Here is a 9,093-nt window from a genome sequence, read left to right as displayed (position 1 = left end):
CGCCAAGTGACGGCGGGGGAGAGGGGCTGCGCGAAAAACGAGGTGGGAGGAAGAAGGCCAAAAATGGCAGCGGGAGGTGTTTAAATAGGAAAGGGGGCTAGGGTTAGGGGATTAGCTTCGTTTCGGAGCCGTTCGATCTCGATCAGATGGTCCGAAGCGGAGGGGGGTTAGGTAGGTGGGCTAGTGGGCTGTGTAGGAAGGTTGGGCTGAGAGGAGAGAAGAGAATATCAGCCCGGCAATGGTTTTCGGAGACCGAAAACGTCCGATGGAAATACCGGCAACAGTGCCGCTATATATTTAACGGTTGGGCTATCAAACGAGCTCCGAATGCGACGAAACTTGACACGCGCTCTGTCTACACTATAATAAAACTGCACGCCAAGTTGCATCCCATTCCGAGAACATTTAACACCCACTCACAACGATAGCCAAAAGGGGAACGCCAGAGGACATAGGAGTGCCGGATTGCAAAACGGACAACAGGGAAAATGCTCGGATGCATGAGACGAACACGTATGCAAAATGAGATGCACATGATGACATGATAAAATGCAACACGCAAGCAATTGACATGGCAAAGATGGCGAATAACTGGAAGACACCTGGCACATCGAATCTGGGGCGTTACAGGCGCCCTCCTCTCTCGTGGGAGCTTCGTGCCCCTTTTGGACTACTTCTTTCTTCCTAAAATCCTTAAATAATCCCAAAATGATGAAAATTGGCATTAGAGTTGTTTTGGAGTCGGTTTACTTACCGTACCACGTACCTATGCCTTTTCGGAGTCTGGAACGTTCTCGAAAGTGTCTCTTATGTATTCCTCAGGGGTTATGGTTTCAATAATATTAGTTTCAACATTGATAGGATTACCTGAAATATAATGTTTAATTCTTTGACCGTTTACCACCCTCGGATTTGTGCCTTCGAAGTTGTTGATTTTTATAGCACCAGAACGATAGACCTCCTCGATAACGTAGGAACCTTCCCATTTTGAGAGAAGTTTTCCTGCAAAAAATCTTAAACGAGAGTTGAACAATAACACATAATCTCCTACGTTAAACTCACGCTTTTGTATCCTCTTATCATGCCAGCGTTTGACTTTTTCTTTGAAAAGCTTGGCATTCTCATATGCTTGGGTTCTCCATTCATCAAGAGAGCTAATATCAAACAACCTCTTCTCATCGGCAAGTTTGAAGTAATAATTGAGCTCTTTAATAGCCCAATATGCTTTATGTTCAAGTTCAAGAGGTAAATGACATGCTTTTCCATAAACCATCTTATATGGAGACATACCCATAGGATTTCTGTATGCAGTTCTATAGGCCCATAATGCATCATCAAGTTTTTTGGACCAATTCTTTCTAGATCTATTCACAGTCTTTTGTAAAATTAATTTGAGCTCTCTATTGCTCAACTCTACTTGACCACTAGACTGTGGGTGATAAGGAGATGCGATTCTATGGTTGACATCATACTTAGCGAGCATCTTACGGAAAGTACCTTGAATAAAGTGTGAACCACCATCAGTCATAAGATATCTAGGGACTCCAAACCTCAGAAAAATAACTTCTTTAAGCATTTTAATAGAAGTGTTATGATCAGCACTACTAGTTGGAATAGCTTCTACCCACTTAGTAACGTAATCAACAGCAACTAAAATGTGTGTATAACCATTGGAGGCAGGAAAAGGTCCCATATAATCAAAGCCCCAAACATCAAACGGTTCAATGACAAGAGAATAATTCATAGGCATTTTGACGTCTACTTATGTTACCTATTCTTTGACATTCATCACAAGATACGACAAACTTATGAGCATCTTTGAAAAGAGTAGGCCAATAAAAACCAGATTGTAGTACCTTGTGTGCAGTTCTATCTCCAGCGTGGTGTCCTCCATAGGATTCAGAGTGACACTTATGTAGAATTTGTTCCTGTTCATGCTCAGGCACACAACGTCTAATAATACCATCTACTCCTTCTTTATAAAGGTGTGGATCATCCTAGAAGTAATGTCTTAAAGCATAAAAGAACTTTTTCTTTTGCTGGTATGTGAAACTAGGCGGTATATATTTAGCAACAATGTAATTAGCATAATCAGCATACCAAGGAGCAGTACGAGAAGCGTTGACGACCGCTAATTGTTCATCAAGAAAGCTATCAATAATAGGCAGTGGGTCATCAAGAACATTCTCGTTCTCAGCTCCCTTTCTATCAATAATATGCAAGTCAAATTCTTGGAGCAAGAGAACCCATCTAATGAGTCTAGGCTTAGCATCTTTCTTTTCCATAAGATATTTAATAGCAGCATGATCAGTGTGAATAGTAACTTTGGAATCAACAATATAAGGTCTAAACTTATCACAAGCAAAAACAACTGCCAAGAATTCTTTTTCAGTGGTAGCATAATTTCTTTGGGCAGTATCAAGAGTCTTGCTAGCATAATGGATAACATTCAATTTCTTATCGACTCTTTGCCCTAAAACAGCCCCTACAGCATAATCACTAGCATCGCACATAATTTCAAAAGGTAAATTCCAATCAGGTGGCTGAACAATAGGTGCAGTGATCAAAGCTTTCTTAAGTGTTTCGAATGCTTCTACACAATCATCATCACAGACAAAAGGAATATCTTTTTGCAATAAATTAGTCAGAGGCCTAGAGATTTTAGAAAAGTCCTTAATGAACCTCCTATAAAAGCCGGCATGACCAAGGAAACTTCTTATACCTTTTATGTCCTTGGGACATGGCATCTTTTCAATAGCATCAACTTTGGCTTTATCAACTTCAATACCTCTCTCGGAGATCTTGTGCCCCAAGACAATGCCTTCATTAACCATAAAGTGACACTTTTCCCAATTCAGGACGAGACTAGTGTCTTTGCATCTCTGCAAAACTCGATCAAGGTTGCTCAAACAATCATCAAAAGAGGATCCATAGACGGAGAAGTCATCCATGAATACCTCACAAATCTTTTCACGAAAATCAGAAAATATAGCCATCATGCATCTTTGAAAGGTAGCAGGTGCATTACATAAACCAAAAGGCATACGTCTATAAGCAAAAGTACCAAAAGGGCAAGTAAAAGTAGTTTTAGATTGATCCCCTGCTGATACAGGTATCTGAGAGAAACCAGCATAACCATCTAGAAAGCAAAAATGTGTGTGTTTGGATAGCCTCTCTAGCATTTGATCAATAAAAGGTAAAGGGTAATGATCTTTCTTAGTAGCTTTATTTAACTTTAAAAAATCAATTACCATCCTATAGCCTATAATAATTCTTTGCTGGATCAATTCATCTTTATCGTTGGGGACAACGGTAATACCTCTCTTTTTAGGGACACAATGGACAGGGCTTACCCATTCACTATCAGCAACGGGATAAATAATACCTGCCTCAAGGAGTTTTAGTTTCTCCTTTCTTACCACTTCCTTCATTTTGAGATTTAATCGTCTTTGAGGATCTCTAACTGGTTTCGCATCTTTCTCCACTAAGATTTTGTGTTGACATAATGTGGGACTAATGCCCTTAAGATCATCCAGAGTATATCCAATAGCAGCTCGGTGCTTCTTCAGAGTTTTCAATAATCTTTCTTCTTCTTTCTCTAAAAGGTTAGCACTAATAATAACATGATATATTTCTTTTTCATCAAGATAAGCATACTTGAGATTATTAGGTAAGGGTTTGAGTTCAAACACGGGATCACCCTTGGGTGGAGGGGGATCCCCAAGAATTTCAACGGGAATGTTATGTTTCAGCATAGGTTCTTGTTTAAGGAACACTTCATCTATTTGTTCCCTTTCCTTCATAAACATATCGTTTTCATGGTATAACAAATATTGTTCTAATGGATCAGTTGGTGGAACAGCAATGGAAGCAAGACCAATAATTTCATCCTTACTAGGTGGTTCCCTTTCACGAGGTTGTCTACTAAATTTAGCAAAATTAAACTCATGGGACATACCATCTATGCCAACAGTGACAATATTCCTTTCACAATTAATCTTAGCACTAGCAGTATTCAAGAAGGGTCTACCAAAAATAATGGGACAAAAATCATCTTGTGGGTAACCAAGAACAAGAAAATCAGCAGGGTATTTAATCTTCCCACACAAGACTTCAACATCTCTAACAATCCCAATAGGTTTAATGGTGTCCCTATTAGCAAGCTTAATAGTAACATCAATGTCTTCTAATTCAACAGGTGCAATATCGTGCATAATTTCTTTATAAAGATCATAAGGTATCGCATTAGCACTAGCACCCATATCACATAAACCATGGTAATAATGATCTCCTATTTTAATAGAAATAACAGGCATGCCAACAACTGGTCTACGTGTCTTAGTATCGGGTCTAGCAATATTAGCAGTTTCACCTAAGAAAGAGATAACATGCCCATCTAAGTCCTAATCCAAAAGATCTTTAATCATAGCAATACCGGGTAAAACCTTAATTTTCTCAGGAGGTGTATAGGTCCTAGTATTACTCTTATGAACAACAGTCGAAGCTTTAACATGATCTTTTATCCTAACAGGAAAAGGAGGTTTTTCAACATAAGCAGTAGGAATAATGGGATCACTATATGTAATAGTCTTTTCTTCGACTGTAATAGGTGCAACTACTTTAACTTCAACAGGAGGATTATATTTAAACCACTTATCTTTAGGGAGATCAACGTGAGTAGCAAAAGTTTCACAAAAAGTAGCTACTATCTCAGAGTCAAGTCCATACTTAGAGCTAAATCCACGGAAAGCATCGGTATCCATAAAAGATTTAACACAATCAAACTTAGGTGTCATACCTGACACCTTACCATCGTCGGAACCCCAATCTTCATAATTGCGTTTAATTCTTTCCAATAAGTCCCATTTGAAATAAATAGTCTTCAACATATAGGAACCAGCACAGGAAGTATCGAGCAAGTTGCGATTATCAAGAGAAAGCCGAGCATAAAAATTCTGAATAATCATTTCCCGATAGAGCTCATGATTGGGGCATGAATACAACATTGACTTAAGCCTCCCCCAAGCTTGAGCGATGCTTTCTCCTTCGCAAGGCCAGAAATTATATATGTAATTACGATCACGATGAACAAGATGCATATGATAGAACTTCTGGTGAAATTCCAATATCCTATACCATGTCATTGCATCTCCCTTCAAAGATAAAGGGAAGACCTTCCTTTTGACAACATCATCGGGAATACCTGCAAGCTTAAATAATCCACAAACTTCATCCACAAAGATAAGGTGTAAATCGGGATGCAATGTTTCGTCTCCTACAAAAGGATTAGCTAGCAGTTTTTCTATCATACCCGAAGGAATCTCAAAGTGAATATTTTCATAAGGTTCAGTAGGTTGAGGAGCATCACTTTGCTCTTCTGGTTGGGGTGAAGATACCCCAAACAAGCCCCTCAAAGGATTAGTTTCCATACTGACAAGTAACAGAAAATTTCTGCACACTATATAAATATTTCCTTACCAAGTTCCACTCACCAAGAGCGCTACACTCCCCGGCAACGGCGCCAGAAAAGAGTCTTGATGACCCAAAAGTATAGGGGATCTATCGTAGTCCTTTCGATAAGTAATAGTGTCGAACCAAACGAGGAGCAGAAGGAAATGATAAGCGGTTTTCAGTAAGGTTTTCTCTGCAAGCACTGAAATAGTAGGTGATAGATAGTTTTGTGATAAGATAAATAGTAACGAGCAAAAAGTAAATAAAGTAAATAAAGTGCAGCAAGGTGGCCCAATCCTTTATGTAGCCAAGGATAAGCCTGGACAAATTCTAATAATGAAGAAGGAGCTCCCGAGGACACATTGGGAATTATCGTCAAGCTAGTTTTCATCACATTCGTAAGATTCGCGTTCGGTTCTTTGATAGTTTGATATGTGGGTGGACCGGCACTTGGGTACTGCCCTAACATGGACAAGCATCCCACTTATGATTAACCCCTATTGCAAGCATCCGCAACTACAAAAAGGAGTATTAAGGTAAACCTAACCACAACATTAAACATATGGGTCCATATCAACCCCTAACGAAGCAACGCATAAACTAGGGTTTAAGATTCTGTCACTCTAGCAACCCATCATATACTTATTACTTCCCTATGCCTTCCTCTAGGCCCAAATAACAGTGAAATGTCATGTAGTCGACGTTCACATAACACCACTAGAGGAGAGACAACGTATATCTCATCAAAATATCGAACGAATACCAAATTTACATGACTACTAATAGCAAGACTTCACCCATGTCCTCAGGAACAAACATAACTACTCACAAAGCATATTCAAGTTCATAATCAGAGGGGTAATAATATGCATAAAGGATCTGAACATATGATCTACCACCAAGTAAACCAAATAGCATCAACTAGAATGAGTAATCAACACTACTAGCAACCCACAGGTACCAATTTGTGGTTTTGATACAAGATTGGATACGAGAGATGAACTAGGGTTTTGAGAGGAGATGGTGCTGGTGAAGATGTTGATGGAGATTGACCCCCTCCCAATGAGAGGATCGTTGGTGATGACGTTGGTGATGATTTCCCCCTCCCGGAGGGAAGTGTCCTCGGCAGAACAGCTCCACCAGAGCCCTAGATTGATTCCGCCAAGGTTCCGCCTTGTGGCGACGGAGTTTCGTCCCGTAAGCTTGCCCACGATTTTTTCCAGAGGGAAAGTGATGATATAGCAAAAGATGGACGCCGGAGGCCCACCAGGGGGGCCAGGAGATAGGGGGCCGCGCCCTAGGGGGGGCGCCCTCTGTCTTCTGGACAGGGTGTGGGCCTCCTGGCCTATTTCTTTTGCCCATAAATTCTTATTAAATCCAAAAGGTTGTTTTGTGGAGTCTCAGGTCTTTTGGAGTTGTGCAGAATAGGTTTCCAACGTTTGCTCCTTTTCCAGCCAGAATTCCAGCTGTCGGCATCCCCCCTCTTCATGGTAAACCTTGTAAAATAGGAGAGAATAGCCATAAGTATTGAGATATAATGTGTAATAATAGCCCACAATGCAATAAATATTGATATAAAAGCATGATGCAAAATGGACGTATCAGCTCCGTATCTGATGGTTTGGGGGTACGTAGGTATATATAGGAGGAAAAAGTACGTCGGTGGAGCAACGTGGGCCCCACAAGGGTGGAGGGCGTGCCCAGGAGGTAGGCGCACCCCCTGCCTCCTGCTCTCCTGGTTGATTTCTTGACGTGGACTCCAAGTCCTCTGGATCACGTTTGTTCCGAAAATCACGTTCCCGAAGGTCTCATTCCGTTTGGACTCCGTTTGATATATTTTTTCTGTGAAACACTAAAATAGGCAAAAAAAACAGCAATTTGGGCTGGGCCTCCGGTTAATAGGTTAGTACCAAAAATAATATAGAAGTGTATAATAAAGCCCATTAACATCCAAAATAGAATATAATATAGCATGGAACAATCAAAAATTATAGATACGTTGGAGACGTATCACTGGACAGTGGTCAAGAACATCCTGAAATACCTGAAAAGGACTAAGGATATGTTTCTCATTTATGGAGGTGACAAAGAGCTCATCGTAAATGGTTACGTTGATGCAAGCTTTGACACTGATCCGGACGATTCTAAATCGCAAACCGGATACGTGTTTATATTGAACGGTGGAGATGTCAGTTGGAGCAGTCATAAACAAAGCGTCGTGGCGGGATCTACGTGTGAAGCGGAGTACATTGCTGCTTCGGAAGCAGCGAATGAAGGAGTCCGGATGAAGGAGTTCATATCTAATCTAGGTGTCATACATAGTGCATCGGGTCCAGTGAAAATCTTTTGTGACTATACTGGTGCAATTGCCTTGGGAAAGGAATCCAGATTTCACAAGAGAACCAAGCACATCAAGAGACGCTTCAATTCCATCCGCGATCAAGTCCAAGTGGGAGACATAGAGATTTGCAAGATACATATGGATCTGAATGTTGCAGACCCGTTGACTAAGCCTCTCTCACGAGCAAAACATGATCAGCACCAAGGCTCCATGGGTGTTAGAATCATTACTATGTAATCTAGATTATTGACTCTAGTGCAAGTGGGAGATTAAAGGAAATATGCCCTAGAGGCAATAATAAAGTTTTTATTTATTTCCTCATATCATGATAAATGTTTATTATTTATGCTAGAATTGTATTAACCGGAAACTTAGTACATGTGTGAATACATAGACAAACAGAGTGTCACCAGTATGCCTCTACTTGACTAGCTCATTAATCAAAGATGGTTAAGTTTCCTAACCATAGACATGAGTTTTCATTTGATTAACGGGATCACATCATTAGGAGAATGACGTGATTGACTTGACCCATTTCGTTAGCTTAGCACTTGAACGTTTTAGTTTACTGCTATTGCTTCTTCATGACTTATACATGTTCCTATGACTATGAGAATATGCAACTCCCGATTACCGGAGGAACACTTTGTGTGCTACCAAACGTCACAACGTAACTGGGTGATTATAAAGGTGCTTCACAGGTGTCTCCGATGGTACTTGTTGAGTTGGCATAGATCAAGATTAGGATTTGTCACTCCGATTGTCGGAGAGGTATCTCTGGACCCACTCGGTAATGCACATCACTATAAGCCTTGCAAGCATTGTAATTAATGAGTTAGTTGCGGGATGATGTTTACGGAACGAGTAAAGAGACTTGTCGGTAATTAGATTGAACTAGGTATTGAGATACCGACGATCGAATCTCGGGCAAGTAACACACCGATGACAAAGGGAACAACGTATGTTGTTATGCGTTTTGACCGATAAAGATCTTCGTAGAATATGTGGGAGCCAATATGAACATCCAGGTTCCGCTATTGTTTATTGATCGGAGACGTCTCTCGGTCATGTCTACATAGTTCTCGAACCCGTAGGGTCCGCACGCTTAAAGTTTGGTGATGATCGGTATTATGAGTTTTTGTGTTTTGATGTACCGAAGGTAGTTCGGAGTCGCGGATATGATCACGGACATGACGAGGAGTCTCGAAATGGTCGAGACATAAAGATCGATATATTGGATGACTATGTTCGGACACCGGAAGGGTTCCGGGAGGTTTCGGGCATATACCAAAGTACCGGGG

This window comes from Triticum dicoccoides, chromosome 2B (genome assembly GCF_002162155.2).
Source record: "Triticum dicoccoides isolate Atlit2015 ecotype Zavitan chromosome 2B, WEW_v2.0, whole genome shotgun sequence".
In the NCBI taxonomy this organism is placed as follows: Eukaryota; Viridiplantae; Streptophyta; class Magnoliopsida; order Poales; family Poaceae; genus Triticum; species Triticum dicoccoides.
This window is presented reverse-complemented; position numbering follows the sequence as displayed.